Below are 25,956 nucleotides of genomic sequence, written 5' to 3'. Positions count from 1 at the left end.
GGTGAGGAAAGAAAGCAATTTATTTTCTTTCCCTTAAAAAAAGTTTATTAAGAATGAAAAGTCCTCTGACTTATTTTCCACAAAGTTAAGAGAAGGTACTCATAGGCAATGTAACTAATACTTTCTAGCCAAAATGGAACATATTTCTTTCTGTCCTTTCAGAAATGTTCCTATGTGCATCAAGAAGGTATATCACTCTCCTTTCTTCAGAAAATATTCCTTTTGCTGGGGGTAAAAATAAAAATTCTCCTCCCACTACATATACAAATTCTTAAGGAAATATGGTTTTATTCCCAAAAATATCAGAAAGTAGAAATAAAAAATATCACCTGCTAGAAATGCTCATATGAAGCAGCGCATAGTTTTGGAATTACTGTGGAAACATTGTGGAGTATGTACTGTCCAAAATTATGATTTTTGACACTATGCTTCAGTATGTGAGTTCAGTATGTGAATTTTTTTTCTTATTTATTTTCATGAAAATTAAACTTCAAGCAGATATAATCAAACCAGGCAGTGTTCACCCAACACCTCAGTCTAGGCAGTAATAACAGCAAAGGAAACTTATGTAAACGTACAGGTAACTTTTGAGCTTTGCTGTCCTGACACAATTTGGTGTTCTTTTGAGATGTCATTCTTCACAGTGACAAAAGGTTGAAAATCAATATGCTTTGACATTATTCCAAAAAGCACTCAGAAATAGTAACATTTTTTGAGATGAGGTAGGTAGAGAAGATTGGCATTTTAAAAAACAAATGTATACTGTTAGGATTCTGCCAACACCACCATCTTTGAATCCTATTTGGGCAGGTTGCAAAGAAAATTATGGCTAATCAGAAAACTAATCAATTTCAACTCCTTAATATTGAGGGGTCGCCCAATATTTTAAGTAATTGCTGATGGAACCCTCCAGTAAGAGGTCATCTCAAAGTCTTCTGCTGAATGCAATTATTGCACTGATGATTTGGGGTTACATTCTGTTTTCATGAGTCTTTAGGTTGTCCCAAATGGCAGCACGGGGAGGTATTTGGACCAAGAATGATTGACAGTGTCTGTAAGTACTTATTATGTCAAGGCTTTAGCTCGTCGATTGATGGGAAATGATGTATAATAAATTAGAATGATCACACATCATTTCCCATCGATTGAAATGCCAAATCCTTGACGGAGTAATGAGTTATGGCCAATACCACTCACTGTCTTAGGGGGAGATTGATTGCATATCCTTTCGTCAATGCGATCAAACAACTAAGAAATTCTAAGTACACATATAGCTCTCAAATTTTACTGTCTTTCCAGGGCAAGGCATAAAGTTAGTGTTGCCTCAGTGAGCACTGTGCAGTGCCATGTGTGTACTGGAGCAAGGGTATTCGTCATCATCTGAAGCAATGAGAACCTCACTCCCTGCAGGAATATAGATGCATCCAACTGCAGAGAGACCCAGTGAAGCACCATCAACACACCCCAGCTACAACAGAATTCATTTCTTCTATATAACAGAAAAGGAAGGCTCCCAGCTCTCTTCACAAAAGCAAAGGGAGAAAGTTGACAGTCATCTCAAAGGAATGAATGCTCATGTAGACAGTGGGTGAGCATTTCCCCCATTTCTCTTGTGTAGTCTCCTGCCCAGTATCATATGCTTTCTAAATCACGCAGTGGGAGAGAGTAATACATGTTCCTTCCTGGTAAGAAAAGGAGTTTTTTTTTTTCTCATCTTATAATTGAATACCAAAAATCATCAGCTGTAAAACGTTTTTATTTATTTAGGTAGCCAGCCTGTCTGCTTTTCCCAGTGGAGGTGGGAAGGCTGACATGATGCATGAAATTCACATTCTTTGTTCCCCAATCAGCATTCAATTACTATTTCTAAGGCCTTTGGACTTATTATGTCTTCATAGGCATTTTAAAGCTAAACTAAATAATGGTTCTTTAAAAATTTTATTCATTTAGTAGTAATATTTTGAGTACAGCCACTACATACAAGACATTCTAATAACCTTAACAAATTCTTATGGGAAATGACCCAATGTGAAAACTAACTTAGTTACAGAATGTCTTCAAATGACAAAACAACTTTTCTTCATGCTTAGAAAATGTAAATATTTCCCATCTTTGTACATGACAGAAGCACTTTATTTCTTCATAAATTGAAGACCACTGGACTGAAAATCCTATGAGGGTAGGGAATACTGTCTGTCTTATCAACTGCTGCCTACTTAAAGCCAAGAAAAGTCCCTGGCACATATCTGGCATTCAATGAATATTGCTGAATGAATAAATGAGGTATTTTGGAGTATACACTTTTAAATGCAAGTGAATTAATCAGTATTTTGAGAAAACTCTACTTGTATACTCATCTTCTCCCCAAGGTAGAATTATAGTGGCCATTATGACTTCTTCCAACACACAGTTCCATTTATTGTTACTATTGAAGGAGGCCAGAGGTGAAGAGGGAAAGCAGGCAGATACAACCAACATTTATTTAGTCCACCTTCAGGATGATATCTATATCATCTATATCTATATCTATATCTACATATCTATCTCTCTATCTATATATAATTGCTATGTTTTATATATATATCATTGCTATGTTATACAAATCTATATATAAATCTATATTGTATATGTTATATTTATTATATATTATATACACACACGCACACATGCACACATTATGTTGTTCCACTTACTATTGCCTTGTGAATAGGGATTTTCCTCATTTTAGAGATGTGTGCACTAAAAGTCCAGAGAAATTAGCTTTCTCCAATTGATACAGAAATGATAATCTGCTGCCGATCCATTTTGGAGGAACCAGGCTTCCATAAGACTAAGATGAGTGAGTACTCAGAGATCTAGAGAAGAAAACTGCTTGAAGATTCTCATGACAAGCTTGAGCTACCACTGTTCCAAATAAGAAGCAGTATGAGTACTGCAGAGTCCATCGTCTCCTGTCCCTACAACAGATACAGACAGCTGTGAGCACTTCTCAAATTCTCTCACTGAATGAGAGAATAGGTTGGGTTAGGGAATATCCTCTGAGGCATACTAAACTGTCAGGGAAGTAAAAGATCATAAGCACAATGCTTGAATTTCAATACTCCTTACTTATACATTCCGAAAGCAACTGTCGAGTATTTACTTGATGTAGTTGATTATATAGTTACTATTGAATAATCTATTCTCTGCCCTCCGTGAGCAGCCTGGAAGCAAGTATTTGTAAGACTCTAAGGTAAATACCGGTGGAATGAGTACAACATGGCACAGAGAGCAGAATGTGGGACAAAAGAGATTGCATTTTGGCTAGAGAAGAGAGGAGGATATAGGGAGACCACATAGATTAGCTTGGAATATATTCTAGCTCAGAGTGCTGAGAAGAATAGGAAAATTTCTGGTGGGAGGCAAATACAGCAAGATTTCAGCCCAGGGAACAGAATATGCAAAGATACTGTGGCATCTGTGTGAATTACATGGCATCTTTAAGAAACTGAGAAATATACTCCAGCCTTTATGATTTTTTTTCCTAGTAAAAAAGAATTAGGTAGGGTCTAGAAATCTTAAATAAGTAGATTCTAATATGACACCATAATATTGGTATTCATAAGAATTACTCCACACTGCCGCATGATTAATTCATAGCTGTTAATTGACAGAGAAACAGCTGAGGTGATCAGATTGCCTGGGAAATAGTCATTAACTTCATAGTAATTTTTTAAGTAATATTTTTATTAGTTTGCAAAAGACACTAAGCTTTAAGAGTGGAGTCACTTGACAAAGAACGAAGAGGCCAATCTCACTGGCTTCCTCTTATTCAAACAAGTGGAATATTATATCAAAAATTATTTTATCAGCACTATGTAAAGTAACAAGACAGCAGCCAAATAGCGTTATTTGCACCAAAGTAGATTTATATCATTCCTATTATGCTAGAATTTTCAGCAAAGCATCCTAGGGTAGCAGTTCTCTATTCCTAAATCACTAACAAGCAACTGCTTGATTCCATCCTTAGGAAATCTAATCCTGGTAGAGTTTGTAACAATAAATAAATAAACAAACAAACAAACAAACAAATAAATAAATATATAATAGACATGAAATTATGAAGAAAAAAATTTATTGTTTTTGGACTTCAGACAGCTGTACAAAAACAATAATTTTTTTTCTTCATAATTTCATGGCTAGAATATTTCTTCTTGCTATAGATCCTAGCAGCTTCAATATATAAGTTTCTTTATTAACTTGAGAACTTTTACCTTTTCACTTAAAGGAAGCACTTGATGGCATCTCTTTGGAATACTGAATTGCCAGCATCACTACTCTTGTGCTTTGGCCAATATTAAATAAAATAAGGGATACTTGAGTATAAGCTCTGTCTCCAAATCTGTGACAGTTGAGCCTATAACTGAGATGGCTACTGTATGACTAATTGGAGGGAAACATATTCAGTGTATAGACAATGAACAAGGGATTGATTTGTGTCCCAAGTAGAATGGAGGAAGATAGGCAAGATTTCCTTACACTACTCAGAATGGCATGTGAATTAAAACTTGTGTTTTTAATTCTGAAGTTTCCACTTTCTCCAAAAGTGTTGTCTCCTGGACAAGGTTTCTTCTTATGTGGATCCATACTTTATAAATTATCATTACAAATTGTTGCACCCATCCCTTCTATTCTTCATAAAAGTAAAAGCTCATGAGGTAATCTTCTTATTGCATATTTTACAATAGGGGCAAAAAGTACAGTAATGTTTTTGGCAGGAGGAAATAGTCCCTTCTCCACAGTTTTTTTTTTTTTTTTGAGACAAGGTCTTACTATGTAGTTGAGACTGACCTGGAATTCACTATGTAGCCCAGGCTGGTCTCAAACTCACAGTGATCCTCCTGCCTCGGCCTCCCGGGTGCTGGGATTACAGGTGTGTGCCACCATGTCCGGCTACCACAGTTTTTATAAACAGGTTGTTTGTAAACCATATAAGGATGAGCAAATCTGAGGACATTAATACACAAGGTCACAATAACATATATTCTCCCATTGCAAACCCTGAATTAATTTGCTCATTATATCCATCCAGTGTATCTGAAAGTAAACATTATACTATAGTTTACATTTGTATGGTGATTTGTAATTTATAAATCACTTTTAAAACATTGTTTTATGTAATGCCAACAATAACTTTTTCATTAAAGGAATTTTATTTACTGAGGTTATCTGAGATTGTGAAGCAAAGAAATAAGCCCAAGGATCCACCATTATGAAATGGTGCAATTGTGAATCTAAGCCATATATTTGATCTTCAAGTTCATTGCTCTGCCTATAACATCAGACGGGCATAGCCTAATTTATATTGTCAAACTTCTAAAGGTTCAAACACTAAAATAGATTAGAACATGTGTACCAGTCTTTTTCTTTTCTTGTTATGAAAATGGAGAATCCTTCTCTATATTAACTTTGGGGTTCTCTTAAGTCCACCATTATGGAAACGATTGGATTTTCTGACAAGAAACATTAAAGCTGATTTGACAAGGATGATGAGGCATTTTAAGAGTTTGATTGACTGTTAGCACAAAGCTTTTAGAGCTTGCTAAAACTGCATCAACTATAACTGAAAGGAATGGAAGCATCTATGCAGAGATTCCAGGGAAAGCCTGTGACAAAAAACAAAGGCAGATTGGTCAAGTATATATACATTCATCCAACAGGTTTGGGGTTCCTATAATATACAGTTAGTTTATATACTAACAACTGTTTAAGGTCCTCATATTCAGAGACTCACTGAGGCCTAAATAGGTCAGGAAGAAAAAAAAAAAGCATGTGTTTATTGAAAGACTTCCGGCGGACCTATTTAGTTGCTACTCTTGTTGAGTTACATGTTTGAAATTCTATGTTGCTACTTCCAATGTGAAAGAAATGTTCGCTCTTGTCACCACATCAATGAGGTGTGGCAAATCAGAGGCCAGTGCAGAGCAGCATCTTTGAATTTGATGGGATGTCTGTTGAAACCATTATGATGAGTGGTAGAAACTTCCATTGTTAAACTATACTTCTTAAGGATCCATGGTGACAAGAATTATTTCACAATTTTCACAACTTTAAAGAGCTAAAATAAGGCAGACTTTTTCCTCCATTTTTTTTTTCTCAGATAAACTTCCTGAGCTACAATTTGGGTTAATATAGCTAACAGATTTTTCACTTTTCTACAGTTAAAAAGCAACAAACAAATGAACAAACATAATCTTTTATATACAGCTTCTTTAATCTCATATAGCTCTAGCTTTTAAAAATACACTCTTAACTATGGATTTTCCTTAATCTTTGCATTTAATTAATGATGGTTTATAGTAGGATCTTCTCTGCCCCTTTTAAGAATGGAATCCAAACATGAATATGTTATCATCTAATCTTCCTTTTACTGCAATAACACTCTTGGCCATTGGCAAGCTCAATGTTAGAAAATAACCAAACTCAGGGTTAGAGAAATAACCAACTAAATGGTCAACTATAAAAGTACTTAGATTTATAGATAAGCCAACACTGAATTTCAACTTATGCCACCTCAATGATGCTATTGCATTTGGTGGTATGAAAACAGATTTATAAACTGCCTTTACTGAGATAACAGACAGTGAAGCTGGTCCTTCAGGTGTAGAAGACTATTTTTTTGTGAATATCCCCACATTAAATTAAGCAATTTTGGTAGCTGAAATCAGTAGTGACATTCCAGGGTTTTCTGTCTTTTAGAAGATAAATTTTTACCAACCATCACCTGATATTGATCAAAGTTCTGATCTATCAGTTAATAGAAATGTATCTCCTATGGTGCAATAAAAGCAGGGATTTTTGAAGCTGCATTAACATTTTGGATCAGATAATTCCTTGCCTGTAGAATGTACTATGCTCTGCAGAATGGTCAGCAGCATCTCTAGATTCCACATTATGTGCCAGTAGCTTCTTTTCTTGAGATGTAACAACCCTAGACATTGCCACACTTCTCATGGTTGAAGAGGTGTGTGTGTGCGTGTGCGTGTGCATGTGTGTGTTCAAAATCATCCAGTCATGAACCATTGGAGTGGAATCACAGGCTCTGGGCTTTTAATCTTTCTAGCTTCGGTGAATATTTCATTTAAAGATGAATGAGCTCAATGACATGTCCTAGATTACATAGTTGATTGACGTAGAACTAGACCCAAATCTAAATCTAGTTATCCCTACAGTGAACTTTATACCTACACATGTTACTTTAGAATACTGCTTGTGGAAAGAATAGTGTGCTGACCCACAAATAAGTGAGTTATTATTTAAGAAAATTCTGGGAGCCTGAGATGATAACCATCAGAGGTGAGCAGAAAAAAACAACTCATTTATATGAATGGAATGGAAATAATAATAAAATTTTCAATTTGCTGTTATATTCATTTAAGTTTTTTGGGTGATGATAACCAAGCAATACTTAATTCTTGACCAAGAGTCTGTCACTGACCAAACTCTACTCAGGCTACTCTGCACTCTTTTGAACTAGGCCTGAATTTTGGGCTCCTAAGCTTGCCTTTATGTTGCCAATTTCAAAAGAATCCTAAGTCACCTTACTGGTTGAGCTCCCCACTCCTATATGAGATCACTGTCCATATTTAAATAGATTCTTCACCTCCACAATCCCCCTGGTAATATTTGAGCACACTAGCCTGCCTTAAATAGGAATCCTGTTATATTGGTTTACCCAGAATCTTCCTTAATCCTAGATCCTTTGTCTTAGTAATTTTTCTTCCATTGACCTCTATCTTACTCCTCAGGTATAAATTCCTACTTTCCACGCTGTAGGTGGCTCTGAGCATGATATTTTCCCTCCCTGTACAATCCCATTTTAGTAGTCCCTATATGAGTAACTATCAGGATAGTTCCTCCCCATAAAACTTGAATACATTCTGCCTTATTATCTTTACCAAGTGTTGTGATGTTTTTCTTTAATATTTCTCATATAATGTATATGAAGTTACAGCTACGTGAGACCAATCTGCTCACTTCTTGCCTACTATTGTCTCATCTGAGGCAGGAATTTGTTGCAAGTGTCCTCTGACACCTCAACATTTTGTAACTGAAGATAAAAAAATGTGCCTGGCAAGAACGATAAATTAAAGATTGAATTAACAGCTCAGCTCCACTCATTGTAACAGGAAATATGTATTTTCACTGTGGCAGAGGCTGGGATTTTAGATTGCCCCTACTGGCCATCTGTGATCTATCAACAAGACAATAATGGAAGCCATCCTCCTCCTTTAGTGAAGATATTGCCAAGAAAGTACACTGCTGCACAACCAGCTGTTTAAAGAACAGACAAGGATGCAAAGATGGTGAAAACAGATGGAATATATTTTGAATTTTTTGCTTTGATATGAATATGTACATCTGATATATTAGGGCAACTTTCTCACACATATCCCTCTCTCCTTCGCACATTATGCTAACTAAGCATTAGTCACTTTCATGTATCAACTTTATCAAAAAGTTTTATATGTCTTTTGTTTCTTGGATTTACCACCTTCTTTAACCATTTTTACTGAGCTATTGGGTTAAAAACTCGTTAACGTTTCATACATATCTCATAAATTATGCCTATGGAAGGTGTTTTGTGTGCAGGATACATTTGTTTGAAACAAAGTTTATGAAACATAGTTTGCTAACAATCCTGATAGGTTTAAATTTGGCAGAAATTCTAGATATTTTAAGGCATATGAATATAAGTATTTTAAAATAATTTTTAAAATCTGATGAACAAAGAATATATATTCCTTTTGTCATTTTGGAAAATGTAGAAAAATATAAGAAGAAAATCATAATTGATTACAGTCTCACCACTAGATATTATCCTGCTAATGATTTTTTATCTCCCATGTACATATATGTATATGTGTTTGTATACATATATACATTTGTATTGACATTTGAAATTATATAGTAGGTACTGGTTTTGCTACTTTTGCTCACATTGTTATGGCTAGACTTTCATATCTTTGATTATTTTCTACTTGTGTAAGATACTCTAATTTTATACTTTCATGCTATTGAACTTTTGTTTCCAGTTTTATTTAGCTATTATATAATATAATAAAATACTATATGATACAACAATATATTAGTGACATAATTGATTTTGTATCTTTATCTTCCTGGTATGTTATCTTCTAAAAGTCAAATGCTGAGTCATGAACATTCATAGAATTCTTAAAACATTGTCAGCCTGTTCTCTCCCATGGAGATTTATTAATTTAAACTTCTACTAGATATGTATGATAAGATTTTAATTTAACTTTAATAAAATGTAATTGCTGAATTACATGTTAAACATTTAAGAACTAAAGTAAACATCTAAGAACTCAAGAATATCTTTATATGGTCCTGTATCCTCTTTAGCACTAAGGCTGTTTTCTATCTTTTTTTTGGTACCGGGGATCGAACTCTGGTCCTTGTGCTTGTGAGGCAGGCAGTGCAAACACTGAGCTAACTTCCTGGCCCTAACATGTAATAGCTTTTAATGAGTAGGCATGGATCAAAATGAAGAGAATTTGCCATGGGCTACTAAAAATAGCTTTCATTTGATAAATAGCAATAAAATATATGAAATATTAAATATGAAAATATGTTAGTTACCATCAAGCTCAGTTTTGTTTTATTGAAATTTATTCATTTCTGAAGTAACTATTATATGTCATGTCTATAGTCTTGAATACATTTGGAAATATAAGAGAAGTGCAGAATGTGCTATAATACAGTGTCATAAACACTAAAGGAAATGATGGGCCAAATGCACTAGAAACATATGTCTTTAGGAGAATTTTTAACTTTATTTTTCTACAGGATGGAGCCTAGAAAAACTTTGCAGTAGAGGTAATTTCTCAAGGATTATTAATTTTTTTTTCAGAAGACAGAGAGAAATGTTTCTGGAACAGAGCAGCTTTAAAGAGATACAAGACCGTGGCATCCCACATCTTGTTTGCACAATGGTGGCACAAGATACAGCTCACTCATAGAAGACAGTGGCATTAATATCAAAATTTTAATTTCATGTTAAGAAATTTTGACTTATTCTGTAGTCAGAGAGGAGCCGTGGGAGAGTTTTGAGTGGGGGACACGATTTTTTTGTATATGAACTCAAGTAGGAGGATTTTGGAGACAAAATGGCTGGCTGTTAACACGAGTTGTCAGGATAAGGACTGAACTATATCAGCTGTGGACAGAATACATGTTAGGACAGAGTCGAGTGTGTGTTAGAAATTAAGTGAAGAGTAAGACAGCAGATTCCCCCACGTGAACCTTCAAGGTGTTTAAGAGAGTCAGGCAATGAATAAGTAAATAAATGTATAAAACTAAGTGATTATGATGAGCTCCACAAAGGAATTGATCAGGGTACCATGGCAGAGAATAAGAGAAAAAAGGGCTCCTTTGTTAGGAGGACATAAAGCCATCACCTGAAGAGTGATTTTAAAATCCACTATGTGAAGATCTAGACCCCAAGTAAGAAGGCTTGAAGCAAGAACTTCCTGAAGCAGAGCAGGTAACTGATTTGGAAGGCTGCTGTATTGCAGGGGCAATCTCATTGCGTCAAAATCAGAGAGCCTTGGATACAAATCCAGGACCTGCTGTTCTCCCATCCTAGCCTTAGCTTTCTCTATAAAATAAGAACAATAATGCACATATTACAGAGTCACTGAAGTTTATATAAAGTAATATATGTCAAATTTAGCACCCTGACTTCAGATGGTAAAACCTTAGTAGAAAGTAGTGGCTATCACCACCACTATTATCATCATCAGAAGCATTATCATCAGTAAGAAGAACAGGGAGAAAGCTTTTTTCTTAGGTCATTGAAGAAGTAAGACAGGCAGTCTAGAAAAAGAGCTAGCAGGGCTGTGTGGATAGTGAATCTGCTCGGAGGAATCTATTGGAAATCTAGCAGGAATTTGGATCTAGAGGTCAGGAGCAAGGCCAGCATATAAAACTTACTCAAGTGTCAACGTAAGGAATCTCGGAAGGAAGCAGCACTTCATGAATATAATTTTTTAAAAAGAAAGTGTTGATTATGTGAGAAAAATTCTGTCAATTCTGAAATCTACCTACGATTTATATTCTTAGTTCTGATGAACTGTTTCTGGATACGCATAGAAGAAGAGCAATTGCTGTTCCAAATCAGAACATTTTACATATCTGAATACTCACCGGTTTCATCTGAGAATAATGTTCGCCAATATTTCATACTTCACTCATACAGAGGTATCTTTATTTCCTCAATATTCTAATAGTTTTTGGACACAGTTTAATTTGTTCTTGCACCAAATGAAACTCAATATTCCAATTTTGATTTGATCACCTTGTGAGTTTCAATCTATTATTTTCATCTGTCATTATTATTTTCATTCTTTGTAATCTTGGTTCTATCATCTAGCATATTAGTCAAATTTGTGTCATACACCAGTTTGATGAGTATGATTTCTAAAGCATTACCCAAGTCACTGATAAAGATATTTACACACTATCCCAGTGTAAACTGGACAATCCCTGCTATTAACGAGTAGGTGGGCATGAAACCCTTGGCTTCACTTGAGAAGGACAAGTTATGCTTGAACATTTAGGTTGGGTTGAATGGGTGTGAACATAAGCAAAGAGGAATTGAGAGAAGATAAGATAAAAATTATTCAGCATAAGGTGAGAGCTACAAAATTTTGGGATATCTTTGGTGAGAGTTATTCGAGGCCACCAGAGGGAACTGTAGGGAAGAATGTGTGAACTGTAAATGATGCGGGGTTGCAGGACAAGTGACTAAGAGGGCTTGGTCCCCCTAATTTTGAGAACAAACTAGTGACAGTATGTATACATTTTTCAGATAAAGTAGTACAAATGGAGCATGTGCAAGCAATTTCGTTATCTAGAAATCTGTGTGCTGGACTCAGGTAATGGATCCAAGAGTGGAATGAAACTTCAGCCCTGGGAGAAGCATCAGAATGGTGAAGATACAGGAGCCAGAGCTCCCTCTGTATCTCTCATCATAATTGGCCTAAGGTTCTGTTTGGCATTTCTATCAGAAAGAGTAATAAAGGAGTAGGGGGTCAAATGTAGAAATGTAGTCCTAGGGACTAAGCCAGTAGATAGAGGAAATAAAAGCAGAACTGTAGTTTGAAGGTTGACTTTAAATGGGTATGAGTTACCCTTGTTAGGGTTGGCTCTCAGTGCTGGCAGGGGTAACCATGCAGAGACTCTGGACATTGTGAGAGAGCTAAGAAGTCAAGAACGGACCAACACACTGTATGAAGGACCAGCTCGGGTCTCCCAGGTAACTGAGGGGCTGAGACTGCTAGTATCTAAGTGGCATCTTCATTTTCATCAGAAAGTGGGTGAGGCCAGAACATGAAAAGGAGAGTGGGAGTTGTCATCAGTGGCTCGGCTTAAAAAAGACAGATGAAACAGGGCAGCTTTAAACACAGTACGTATATGTATATATTTTCTACCTGTACTGAAGGATTTTTAAGGTCAGTGATCACATGAAGAAGCCTGCAAGAGGCAGCATCTTTTAATATAGATTCTTATATTCAATGAATATGTAATAAAACACATATTTGCTGTACAAGTAAAACAGGATTTATCTTGAGATCCTTGAGAGTATTTTCATATTCACCTCTGTAATTTCCTCCTCTTGATGATGACAATGATGATGGTGATAGTGGTAACAATAGTATTAATAGTTCATGGGGCACTTATGTTGGACTCTGACAAGTGCTGAAACTCATTTAATTCTCATAGAAACATTGTGATGAGGCATCCTTATTATTTTTGCTCCCTTTTTTCAGATGAGGAAATTGAGCATTAGAGTAATTAAATCATGTGCCCAGGCTCACACAAGTAGAAAATGAATGAATCTGGGATTTGAACTCAGGTAGTATAATTCCAAAGGCTTCGCACTATATTTCTCCTTTGTTTTATGACTGGTAATGATGAGTTTTTAGTGTATGTTACTCTCAGCGTTAGTTACCTTTCTCCTAAGGATTTTTATTTTTACAAAGAAACACGTCATTACTGGATACATAAATGCGATTGGAAAGCAGTGCTAAGTGTGTAAATTCCCTGAGTAACTGGCAAGATTTGCAGCCATTCTGATTTGCAGCTGATTTCAGAATGGACATGAACAAAAATGTTTAACAGAACCACTCAGTCTTGAGGACAAGGTAAGTCTTGAATAAGTCTTAAAATTTGGCCTATAAATATCAAGAACTGGACGTCTGTGCTTTGGGGGAAAGGACAAAAATTTGATTTACATATATTTTAGCCTTAGAAATATTTCATTGTCTTCATGTTTATAGTAAGGGTTGGACAACTAAAGCAAAATCATAAAGGTTTCCTCTGACTGTGAAACTTGAACACAGGTTATAATCAACTAATGAATATCTATTAGATCAAATAAGGGAGATCAGCATTCAACATATACTCAGAGATTTGTGTTCAAATGAATTTCTTGACCTGTTTAAATGCGCTAACTCACAAAAGAATGGAATCAGTTCTTGTGACAATAAATTGAAGAAATCAGAGACTTCTATGAATATTGGTGATGCCATTTGTTGTATAATTTAATGTAAACACACCTTATAAGTGTCAGCTCTTAAATTAGAAAATTTTCCAAAATCTTTACAGATGAATATCATATTTAGGTGAACAAAAGGAGAAGCACTTGATGATCCAGTGCTTTTTTTCAAAAACTCTGGTGAACTGAAAAGAATATGGCATTCAAAATGCATATCTAACGCTTCTAGGTAGAATTTAAATAACTTCATTATTTTTACCTTTTGCTTCAAACTACTCCAAATATTCTGACTATATGTGGACCTATCACTTGGCCAATTTTCTATATAATTAAAATCATCGGCCTTCAAAACTATTAGGAGGGAAAATGCTTCTAAGATGCCTAGCTTTATCTTTTTATACTTGTGTAACTTAAAAATGACCAGCCAGAAGTTTTTTCTTCTCTTCAAATTGCTTTGCCAACTTTCAGCTTTGAGCACATTTTCATGACTGATTTATTAAACCTGGAAATGAAAAGTTTATAATGGAAATTCTCAAAAAATCTTAACTCTAGCATTGCTAGCAGGTACCCTGAAGAATGGGAACAGCAAGGAGCCCTCAGCTGTGGCATTTCTAGAACACAACCTGAGGACTTGGTCACGTGTGCATTTACTTATTTTTAGGTGAATAATCTTCAACCATTCTAGCAGAAATTCTCATTCTGTTGGCAAAAAGGAAGCATGCAGTATTTTGGCTATGCATCATACCTTCTGTTGCCATGATTAATTTTAAGGACACATTTAAAGAAGTTTCTTCATAACACTACACTCTGAGAAAAGGGGAAAAAATGTACTCATCATTTAGGCTGATGGAAGAGATTTATTGCAAATAAAATGATTCCAAGTTGACTGGAGAGATTTATTGGAAATGAAATTGTTAGAAATCCCTATTCCTTTTTAAGATATTTAGAAATTATACCTAAGTGGAACATTTTTGTTTTAGTTTCAGAAATACAAACTTCTGGCATTGCTCATCATTAGAATTTTCCCCTGCAGGCTTTGGCTTTATTAGCAGTTTAAGAGTATATTTAGCACTGTCATATGTGAAATCTCTTCACTCTGTTACACTAATATGAGATAAAATGTCTTTTTTTACAGTGTTACTCATTCATTATATAAAAATGAAAGCAACTACTTCTGTGTGGATCCAGAGCCACTAACTATTTTTATGACAAAAGAGAGGTGACAATACATATCCCTTAGGCACATGAGAATATTATATAAGTCATTAGTATAATTGATATCCATAGAAAGAGTGTTTTATCCAACGTGATTAAAATGTGCAATACATTATGTTGGTTCCAGTGTTCCAGCTGCCGTGTTGTAATCTTTTCTTTGATAGATATCTAGTGAAAAATAAAATTATGCTCATTAAAAGGATAATCTTCTAGTACTTACGGCTGGGGGAATGTGAAACAGTTGTATGTCATGTGCGCCAGCCATTTACTTGTGACTTTTACATGGGTCTTGTTTTTGGTTGAGGGGTCTTCCTCACAGAAAATAAATAGACAAGACTTTTTTCCTGATAGATGTGGGAAAATACAGAATTATAATTCTGTGCCTAAGTCTTCAATTCTCCTTTTTAGGCTCAGTTTTAAATGCTTACAGTAGTGAGGCTAATCAAGAAAACAAATTACAGAACCTAAAAGTTTATTTGTTTTTTTGTTTTTTTGAGCCAGGGTCTAACTATGTAGTTGAGACTGATCTGGAACTCACTATGTAACCCAGGCTGATCTCGAACTCACAGTGGTCCTCCTGCCTCAGCTTCCCGAATGCTGGGATTACAGGCGTGAGCCACCACACCGGGCAGAACCTAGAAGTTTAAATCCGCTTAGTTGAGAGTAACTTCTACACTCTCTTAGCCAAAAGGCTGAGAAGCCATGGGAGTAACTTCTTAAAGGTAATGACCAAATAATTACTTTAAAAGGGTGTTTCTATATCCAATGCATGTATTGTTTCATTGGTTCATTTAACAGGTATTTATCAATCATCTACTGTGTACGAAGTGTTTAATTAGGTGCTGGGGATCCATGGAATTACATAACCTAAAATTTAATTTTTGCTGATACGTTGTTTGTTGTTCTTTTTGATTTTTGGTACTGGGGATTGAACTCGGGTCCTTGTGTTTACAAGACAGTCAACAGAAATGCTGAGCTAAATCCCTGGCCCTAAACCAGAGTGAGGCCCATTTGAGTTTTTTTTTTTTTTTTTTTACTCGGCGAGGGGGCGTCGAACTTGGGCCTGTGCACCTGGATGGAGCCACTGAGGCAAATCCCCAGCCCCAAGATTTAATTTTTAAACAATAAACCAAGTTTAAAAAAAAAAAACAAAACAGGAACAAATCTTGTTTTCCCTATTCAGTCTTCAGAATCCCGCCTTAATGAAATCTAGGGCTAGAACAACAGATAATGTTGTGTCTACATATACATAATGGGCATCTCAAAGAAGTTAGAGCAGGATATGTATACCACAATCCCAACACCTATAATAGTGTTTCTGAGTTACTGTCATTTTTCCCCTTTTGCATATATGCGTGATAATGGCAATGCTAAAAGCTGAGAAAAAGGTCATATGCTGAGGGTATTGCAACAAATTCAGGAATGTGAAGTCAATGGCAAAAGAAGCAATATGTCTAAATCTTAATTAAGTGTCATGTCTGTTAGGGCAAAGAGGTCTGTTGGAAGCTTCCTTGGTAATTAGGAGTTCCATTTTCTTCTCGTCAACTGACCTGCAGTATTGTTGAGAGTATCACATGAAATGATAGGTTGGAAACTGCTTTGTAAACAAAGCATAAAGTGCTTCAGAGATTTGTGACAGCATTTTTTAAGTTTTTCACCTAGCATCCGCAGGTTGTAGGCTGTACTTGTAAATAAAAGATCATGCTTATGCTTTTGCTATTCATGTAAATTACAAATGCATCTTTAGTGGGATATCAGCTGCTTTTAAAGATCCTGAATATCAAGAAATATTGAAAAGATTAATATCCAGAAATTATATAAAATGAGTGAGGTGCTTAGACATTCTGTGGTCTTATCTATCTTTGATAATATAGGATAGAATGTAAGTCATCAACATTTGAGAAGATGAATTACCTATTGGGTCAGCAAAAATAAATAACAGTATTAGATTAAACTGATATCCACATAAAAACATTATTGAATGAAATAATCATGGACCAACCTGCGTTCCACGGAAACTGATTCATCTGTACCTGAGCCATGTTGTGTGTGTATAACTGAATTCTGCCATTTGTGAATAGTCCACTAGTGCCATGATGTAGTGTTTCTGGTTTCCCACAATCAGACTCCAGGAGGTGGTTAGTTGACATTGCCATCTTCATGTCCCTCTCCAAATACTTTTCACAATGCTAAAATATTTTGCTAGAACGCTACCACCACCACCACCACAGCATTCTCTCTCCTAAACTTTTCCTTCTGATATTTACTCTGTCATCTGTAGTCCTTGAATGGAATAACTCATCTCTATCAGCGCTCTAAAATGTGTTTATGTCCCACTTATAATTTTTTTCATCATTGTCCATGATAATTTTATGTTATCGCCACGGTGTTACTAGTCTACATGATGTCCTCTTGTGCCTTTGAGATGATGAGATTTCCTGGGAGAAGTTTTCAGAATTTTCTGTACAGCTTTCTGATCACAAAGATTGAGCAATGCCTGTGGTCTTATAAAAATTATAGTAATGAGATTGTGATTCTAATGTTACATAAACATTGTTATTATTAGAGTAATAATAATAGATGAGGATAATAATAAAGAGTTGGCATGGTCTTTTCCTCAGAGTTTTCAGTGATTCTAATGCACAATTGGTGCTATCATTTAGTATACTAAGAAGATCTGTGATCATTTTGGAGCTATTATCAGTCCCCGTTAGAGCCTTTTCAAATACAGTGCTTATTGTGTATGTTATGAATAAGGGAGAACAAAAATTATGCATGCAGGGCCAAATTCTCATCTTGTTCTGGACCCCCATGGACGCCTCTTTGAAGTCAATAGAAACTCAGTTGGGGGTGGAACAAGATGAGAATTTGGAAAAGGAATGTGAAGAAAAAGGGATAATTTTCCCCGACCATATCATCATTTGGTGTGCATTAAATGCTCACACAGTGCCTAACCCCAATTCCTTTTTACTTCAGTCTCAATAAAATTGCATAACAGATTTTTTTTTTGCATCTCTATGTGTATGTACTGTAGGTCATTTTTAATGGGCAGAGAATTGGATAACTTCAATTACTGTCCTGTAAGCTGTTATTATTGAACTGAGCCTGAAGTGCTTTATTTTCAATAAAGAAGCATTTATATAATACAACTTTTATGCAAATTTAGATGCTATAGGTTTTCAAATATTTACCAGAAAAGACATTTTTCGCTGGCCCAGATAATTAACCACTCCTCATTGTGCCTGTGCCTTTGTTCAACTAATTTTTGAAATCATTTTGGTCACTGTGGAATGGCTACACAAATATATACTCTCCCAGGAAAACACCGTTTGAAATCAACAATGCACTTTTTGTTTCTGTGTTCTAATATCCACCCCTCCTCTAAGGACTTGAATTATTTTGTGCAGACAATTTTAAATGAATGTCCAAAGGGGAACTTTGAAAGACGACCTGCCTCAAAGATAGAAGCCACACCTTTCACATTCAAGACGTTGCCTACCTTTTGTTAGATTGGCACTCACCTTCTGAACAGAGCCTGCTCTAAGAAACTTGTCTCTCAAGATAAAGCTCATTGAAATTGCACCATTTTCTTTCATGAAGAAACTGAACTCCAGAAGAATTTCACACCTGGATGTGTGTTGATGAAATGTCCTGTAACTTCAGGCCGTTAATATTCATGGGACATCTAACATAATTCACGATGGTCTATGATATATGATAGCAAACAGTGTCGTTTACGCTGAACCTTAAAAATATTGACAAAGACAAGTTCCTAAACACTGATGAAACCTTGTATTTTGTGTTATGATTTCTTGGTTTTATACTTGGTGCAGTTTTTCAATTAACTGTTCTGTATTCAGAGCAATTATTCATTTATTATAGTCAGCTTAGATACGGAAAAGATTAGAAGAGTAAAACAAATCATTTTAGTGACACTGGATAGTGATACATTGTTATTATTCTGATTTTTATTTATTTATTTATTTGCCTTTGTGTGACAGGATTTATAGCCCCTAGTTTTGAATGCTAAGTCTTATTCCTTCCTGCTCTCTATTTTTATGGTTTTAAATAAGCCAAAACAGCCATAAGATTTGAACTGAAGTTACATATGTGATTTATTAAACAATAGGCACATGTATAAATACTAATTTTTACAAATAAAATAGTTTTTAAAATTATTTTTTGGTCTGTGACAAGATTTTCTCAGTTATACAAAATAAGTGTCTGGTCTTTTTTAAGTGTGAAGATTCCCAGAAGTGTTGAAGACAGAACTGAATTTATGTAGTACATAAACTAGGCATCAATGTATGAGGAATCTCATAAGAAATAGCATGCAATTTTCAGTGCAAGTAAACCAAGGTAACTACACATATTAGGTATTTGGGAATTAATGGCATGGAGCACAATGCTTTCCATTAACCGTGCACTGTGGTTTTTCCCAATGTACTGCAACCACGTACCCTGTAATGTGCCAGTTTGCCTTTAAAGGGGTTTTACATGCTTTTAAAAGCGCCTCAGATTTTGGCAAAGTTTATTTTATGCATTATGCATAAAAGTTGTCATCAGGATTTAACAAAGCATTTTGCAGAGAAAGATTAGAAATAAAATCTCTGCAAACCAAAATGATTTGGATGGCTTTCCTAGATGGTGCGAACTTTAAACAAATTAGCATGTATCTTACCCCTTTTCCAAATTTCAGAGAGATGAAAAAGCCCCATGGTGAAGAGAATCATAATGCATAGTACTGGAGCGGAAGCTCACCAGTGCTATTTTATTTTCCTTTCAGCTAGTAGTTTCTTGCTTATTGGTTGTAACATTAGTGATTCGGAAGCCAACCAAGCTGCAATATTTAGACAAGGGGTTGTCAGGTTCAGTAGTATATGGGAGGTGCTTCCTATTTGAGAAGTGTGGGTACTGAAGGAGGCAACTTAGCTTCTGTGTCTGGGTTTTAAGATGTAGGACCCTCAGCGAAGATCTGGGTGAGAAGATATTGGTGGAGAAAACTGACAGGAAGGAGAAACTATTTGAGTGTTAAGTTTAAAATAACTATTTTACAAGATTTTCTCTATTTTCATATTTGATAAACTAGGCACATTCTGGTCCATATTTCAACAAAAGAATGAAGTTCCACAGGAGCAAGCAGGACTCTGGTAGAGCTCTGTATGTGTAATGCAGATATACTGCAGATGATCCTCAAGAAATTTTTCTTTGAAGGCATATGGAGGATAGACTTTAAAAAACAAGAAAGGATTAATTTTGTCCCAAAACATAAACTTTGAAATGTCTCTTCTGTGGTTTAAGTGAATATCCTGACTTCCCATCTATCTCCATCTGCTACCAGGGTAGGGCTAGTTGTGTGTTTCCCTTTGGAGTGTGTCTTTATAAGAATGGTTCCTTCACCACTGGTCTTACTGAGGCTGCTCCTGGGAGCTGCTAATATGTCAGCTTTCCTAAATAACTGATATCTTCACTCAATGAAGTGAAACTCTGCTTTTTATTGTTAGTTTTGGAAGTGACATTATTGCTGAATTTAAGGTGTAATCCTTGGAAATCCACTAGGGTGAGGGGTAACTACACAGTAGCACTCGTTGGAGTATCCTTGCAAACACCAGGTGGATGAGTAGCCCGTGAGCAATGCTTGCAGAGAACTCAGAGCTCTTGCTCTTCTCTGGTCACTGGTGTGTCTTAAGAGTGTCATTTCAGGTGACAATTAGCATATTGTTAGTAATTATTATTTTTTTTCTTTTACTATTCAACTTCAGTGGCTTTTTCTGTACTGAACAGGTTTAAAAAAATACACATATAACTTACTCCCTTATTTTTGGTTCTATAGTTCCAGAAAAGTTATTTAGAACTGATTGGTTTTATTTGCTGATTTACCAAGCACCACAGAGCAGGAAACAAATGAAGGAACATTAGCTTTATACTGTCTGCACCAGTTTTTAAACTGTGCTCACTCTTCTCAGCTTGTCTTTTATCCACAAACCATGGTTTGGTTTTGTTTTTAGAACAGGAGTGTCTGGATAAGAGAAGAAAGTTGAATTGAAGGATTGTAATCATAATAATAATGCTTTACACTTGCATAGATTTTTAAACTTTTTTTCAAGCATGTTCATTTCAACTAAAATTGGCTTTTCATAATAGCCCTTTAAAGCAGAAAGGAAGGAAAAGAACATTTATTGAATATCTTCTGTACCAAGTGCTTCCTCCACATTATCTTATTTAGTCTTTGCTATAGCACTGTTGAGGTAAGAATTACTTCCCTGAATGTCAGGAGGAAATATAGGCTCAGCATAGTGTTATTTGTCCAGGCTTCTACAGTCAACAAATAGGACATCAGAGGTTTAAATACTGATCTTTATGGCTCGGAAACTTTTAGTTCTAGTTTGCAGACTGGTGGGAGATCAAATTATTATCTTCATTTTTGGGTCATCAAAATTTGAGATGTAGATAAGCAGTTTCCATGTAATTATTCAGCTAAGTTTATGCCACCAACCAGACTTGCTTATATATTTGTTTTCACTTGTTTTCTGCATCTACATATGTTCTGTAACTTATACTTTCCTCTGACAATCTGGGTAGAAGTTGATACTTTGTTAGCTGGTTCAATTCCTCAGTTCCTTAGCCTATGAAGTCCCCCCTTGCTGCCTTATCCAGCTTGAGGGCCCCTTAACAGACCACCATAGAGTTAGACAGAATCAGCAAGGGTCCCTGCTTTGTTCTGCTATAACAAAATTCCACTGTCTAGATAATTTAGAAAGATAATAAGTTTACTTTTAAAACTTCTGAAAGCTTGAAAGTTGCAAGTCAAGGTGTTGACATCTGATCAGTGCTTTCTTTGTCATTACCCTGGCAGAAGGTAAGAAGTTGAAAGATGTAAAATGTGCATATAAAGGAAGCTGGGGGGAAGGAAGGAAAGGGAGAGGGAGAGAGAAAAGGAGGAGACTAAATACATTCTTTTGATCAGGAACCCACTCTTGCAATCACTAACCCTTTCCAGCAACAATGGCATTATTATTCATTTGCAAGGGCCCTAATCATCTTTTAAAGGGCCCACCTCTCAACACCTTTGTACCGAACTTAAGTTTTCAACCCATAAACTTTGGTGCACACATTCAAACCACAGTAGCAGGGAAAGGGCTGAGAATTAGCCTGTCTGTGTTCACAGACTGCATTATTGCAGGGTGGGTTTTATGGTCAATACCTATTTGAATCAATGTTGCATTGCAGCATAGCATAGCTAATATTTTTTTGTGTGTGTGAGTGCTGCCTCTAGAAACCAGATCAATACAATTAAACTTTAAGCTAGTGATTTTAATGTGAATATCTTAATACTTGGCGCCAGAGTTGATATTTTAAATCTGATATATTGGAAAGAATAAATATCTCAGGGAAACACTAATGGGAAAAGAGTAGAAATCAGGTAAACCTGATTTGGATAATAATCAGCCTGTCAATGAGTCCACACCACAGAGACTATTTTGTATCCATTTCCAAGGCCTCAGAAACATCATTTGTCACTGTGGTTCAGCGATATCTGACAGGATTCAATGCACTGTCACCCTTTTGTGCCTAAGTAAAAGGATGTCAGATTACTTGACCCCTGGAAAATTCTTCTCAGCTTTCCTGAATAGGATGGGACTGAATTCTAGTACTGATTTCAAGAAGTCCTTAGTTTCTGGTGCTGACACCAACTGGAAAAAAAAAAAAAATCAAAGAGACCCATTTATTAAACAGATATATTTTCTTCATCCACTTACCTCAAAGAGGCTGAATAGTTTGCAGGACTTCTTTTAGGAAGCCCAATGGAGAAGGGGATGATATGGAGTTCTGGGGACATATGTGATTCCCCATTGCTTCCATATATAACAATAATTGTAGTGATTATATAAAGCATAGACTGAAATTATGCCAACACATGTACATCTAGGGTTAGACTACTGCTTACCTACACTTACATAAGCTTTTCTGACATTACAAGTCTTTGTTTACAACTGGACTAGCATTCAGGTAGTAACTCAGGATTTTGGTTGTAAGTTAAAACTAAAATTTTGGTTGTAACCCACGTTGTTCTTATGTAAGGCAAGTTGTAACTAGAGGGTCCACTGTAATTGCTAGGTAGTGTGTTAAGTCCTTTAGATATTCTATGTCAGTTAATACTCAAAATAAGAGAAAGCATTATGCTTATTGCATACATAAATACATTTGGGTTCAGGAGGTTAACCAATTTGACTAAGGTAACACAACTATTTTGTACTAGAAAGAGAAGTAGAACCACAACTCCCTGACCCTAGACCCTTATCATTAAAAAAACCATGTTTCCATCCCTGCTTCTCTGATTTTACTCCTGCAAAGCCTAGAATTCCCTAGCCCCATTTCATGTACATGAACATTTTTCATGTGGTCCCAAGCAAAAGGAGGCATTGAGATGAGCAACAGAAGTAGAAAACAGAAAGCAGTAAGAGCAGCAAATGTGACTGTCAGAGAACAGGCAGACAGCATCAAACCATTATTTGTTTATATTTCTCTTAGTAACCTATTAAGTTAAAATAGTCTCCTATGTGTCTGTGTACTTTGGAAATGGTAATTCCTGGAGGACCCCGGTTTCTGATATATTGCTCTGTATGTTCTGATGCTCAGTACCAAAAGGTTCAGCTCTTTTAGTGACTATGCAGGAATCTCTTTTCCCAGAGGTATGCAACTCAACAATCATGAATGAGACAGTTGAGAGGAGGGATGCTCCTTTAGTGAAGCCAGGATTTGCCTTACAGGAAGTTCTGAGTGACAATGGGAGAGGTTCTGCAGGAAAGCCAAACCTAGGAGACTGAGTTTGAGGGTGAGGGGTGGAGGTTGGCAGAGGGGATATATATGGCAAAGCAACATATCTGAGCATCAGAGGACCGTGCAAAGTTAGAGGGCCAATACAAAAGGGCAGTCATTTGGGTTCATAAATTTTTAGATATTTGAAAGGTGTTCTAAACATTGGACCATCGATAGCAAAATTTACACTAGATCCAATTTCCAATCTTAGAATACTATTGGCTTGTTACTAAGTATATTTTTAAGTCACATCGCATTAACTGTACAATGTGCATATTAAAAGATTGATTTTCAAACCAACCCTCTTCCATATTCTTTTCTATTTTAGTTTCACAATGATTCTAGGACAATTTTATGATTTTCCAAAGTGTTTTCAAAGTGTTTTATGGTTTTCCAAAGGTACGGGGAATTGCTGTTCAGTTAGTGCTGTGCCTATTAATGAAAAATGGGGCAGTACTTGTCTTCAAGTAGCTGCTTGTTGAAGTAGAGAATATTTTCTTATACATGAAAGAAACCAATAACACAAGACAACTTGCAAGATGAATACAGGTGAGACCACAGGGTTGTTAGAGGCATTTTGGTGATGGAGCAATATAAGTGTTGATTGTAGAAGAATCTTCACAATGGAAGGTGCAATTGGCACTAGTTGGGAGACTAAATTGCAACTAGCCAGTTAGAAAAGAGTAGCGATGAGCCCCAGGGTGTTGGCAGGACAGATGTAGACAAGGCTGTTTAAAGGAAAGAAAAGAGACTGGGCCTTAGGTATCAGAAGCCCATGTCTCTGATAAAGCACTGATGTACGAGGGACTCATTTTCTCTTCCATGAGCACAGGCTAGAGGTTTCAGCATGGGTCTCCAAGGAAATTTAATTTATTCTTTTCTCCTTTGTTACATTCTCTTGGAAATTTTGTCAGGGGAAAAATTAGTTCTGTATATTTTCTAAAGTTAAAAGCTTAATTTCTATCAACATACTGTTTGGTATAAAGAAAAAAGTTGATATGAATATTTGATATGGGACCAAAAAAGGTCTTAAAGATTAAATGTTATGTAGGCCTTGTAGTCTTCTGAAAACTAATTTTTGAAGGTCTTGTTAAATTGTGGTAAGAGTCTTTATTGTTCTTAGTCTGTTGTGAGTCTTTGGATGCAATTTGGAAAAGCATCGGGCAGAACAATTATACAAATAATAATCATTGGCTCAAGCTTTTTAATGATAAAAATATGACTTGATTCTCTGAAGAAGTGAACAGGCAACATTTTCTCATTGCTGTTAATTATAATTTAAGACAGACTCAATTTTGTATTAGTCACAGATGTTTCATTTCTCAGTTCATATATAATGTGGTACATGGAATATCTCCAAAGAGATTTTAGAAGTGTTTGCAGTCTTGTCCATCTCTTTACCACTTGGTGAGGTCTTTTCCAAAAAATCATGACATTTGGAAAGAAACTTAGAGAAGTTTTGTAGACATTTTCAAGACATTTTGCTTTCAATGATCTCTAAAAATATTCCTATTGAAAGTGAAAATTGGGAACATACTCTGAAAAACAAAATCAAAATGTATATTGTGTCTTCAGAAAGCCTGGCTTGGGGAGTGGCTGGGCTGTGTTTCAGTTATGCGGGGAGAAAGGGCAAAAAAGCATGATTTCCAAATTGATGTTTCTCAGAGAAACCTTTAAGAAGCCCCCGTGCTTCTATTGCTATTAAGAAAAAGTGTATTTCTAATAATTAGACTAATCAGCTAGTTCCTAAATTACTCCATAGTGAATTGTTCTAGTCAGGGAGAACTTATCCATAGGACGAAACACTTGAATTCATGATAGATTTGAGAATGTTCCCGGACATGGCAGGTTTGGAATGCAAACCCTTATGAGGCTGCAAAGCCTGGGTTGTGTCTGAAGGCTGCTAAGAATAAAAGTTTATCTTTATATCATATCAGCCACAAGGAAAATTTCAAACACAGTAAGATGTATATTTCCTGCTATGGTAAAATAATACTATTTGGAAAATAAAAGAATTGTTATCTGTGCATTATAAAGACTTTTTCTTGGGTTATGGTGGTAAAAGTTGAAGTTGCATGCTGTATGTCAAGCTTTTCCCCAAAAGAAAATGATATGTTGAGAGAGTATCCAAAACATAACCAAGTGGTTTAATTTTTTTAAATAAAAATGTTTATTATTCACTTAAAATATTCAACATGATGTTATGGGACATACAGAGAGAATAAAAAGATTACTGTATGTAAGCAAATTAACATATCTATCATCTCATAATTACGTTTTTCTTTCTCAAAAGAATAGCTAAAATCTTATTTAATGTGAATCCCATTCATATACTGTTTGGTATGATTAATGATATGATT

The sequence above is a fragment of the Fukomys damarensis genome, unplaced genomic scaffold (assembly GCF_012274545.1).
Source record: "Fukomys damarensis isolate Sample0158 unplaced genomic scaffold, DMR_v1.0_HiC HiC_scaffold_33, whole genome shotgun sequence".
NCBI lineage: Eukaryota > Metazoa > Chordata > Mammalia > Rodentia > Bathyergidae > Fukomys > Fukomys damarensis.
This window is presented reverse-complemented; position numbering follows the sequence as displayed.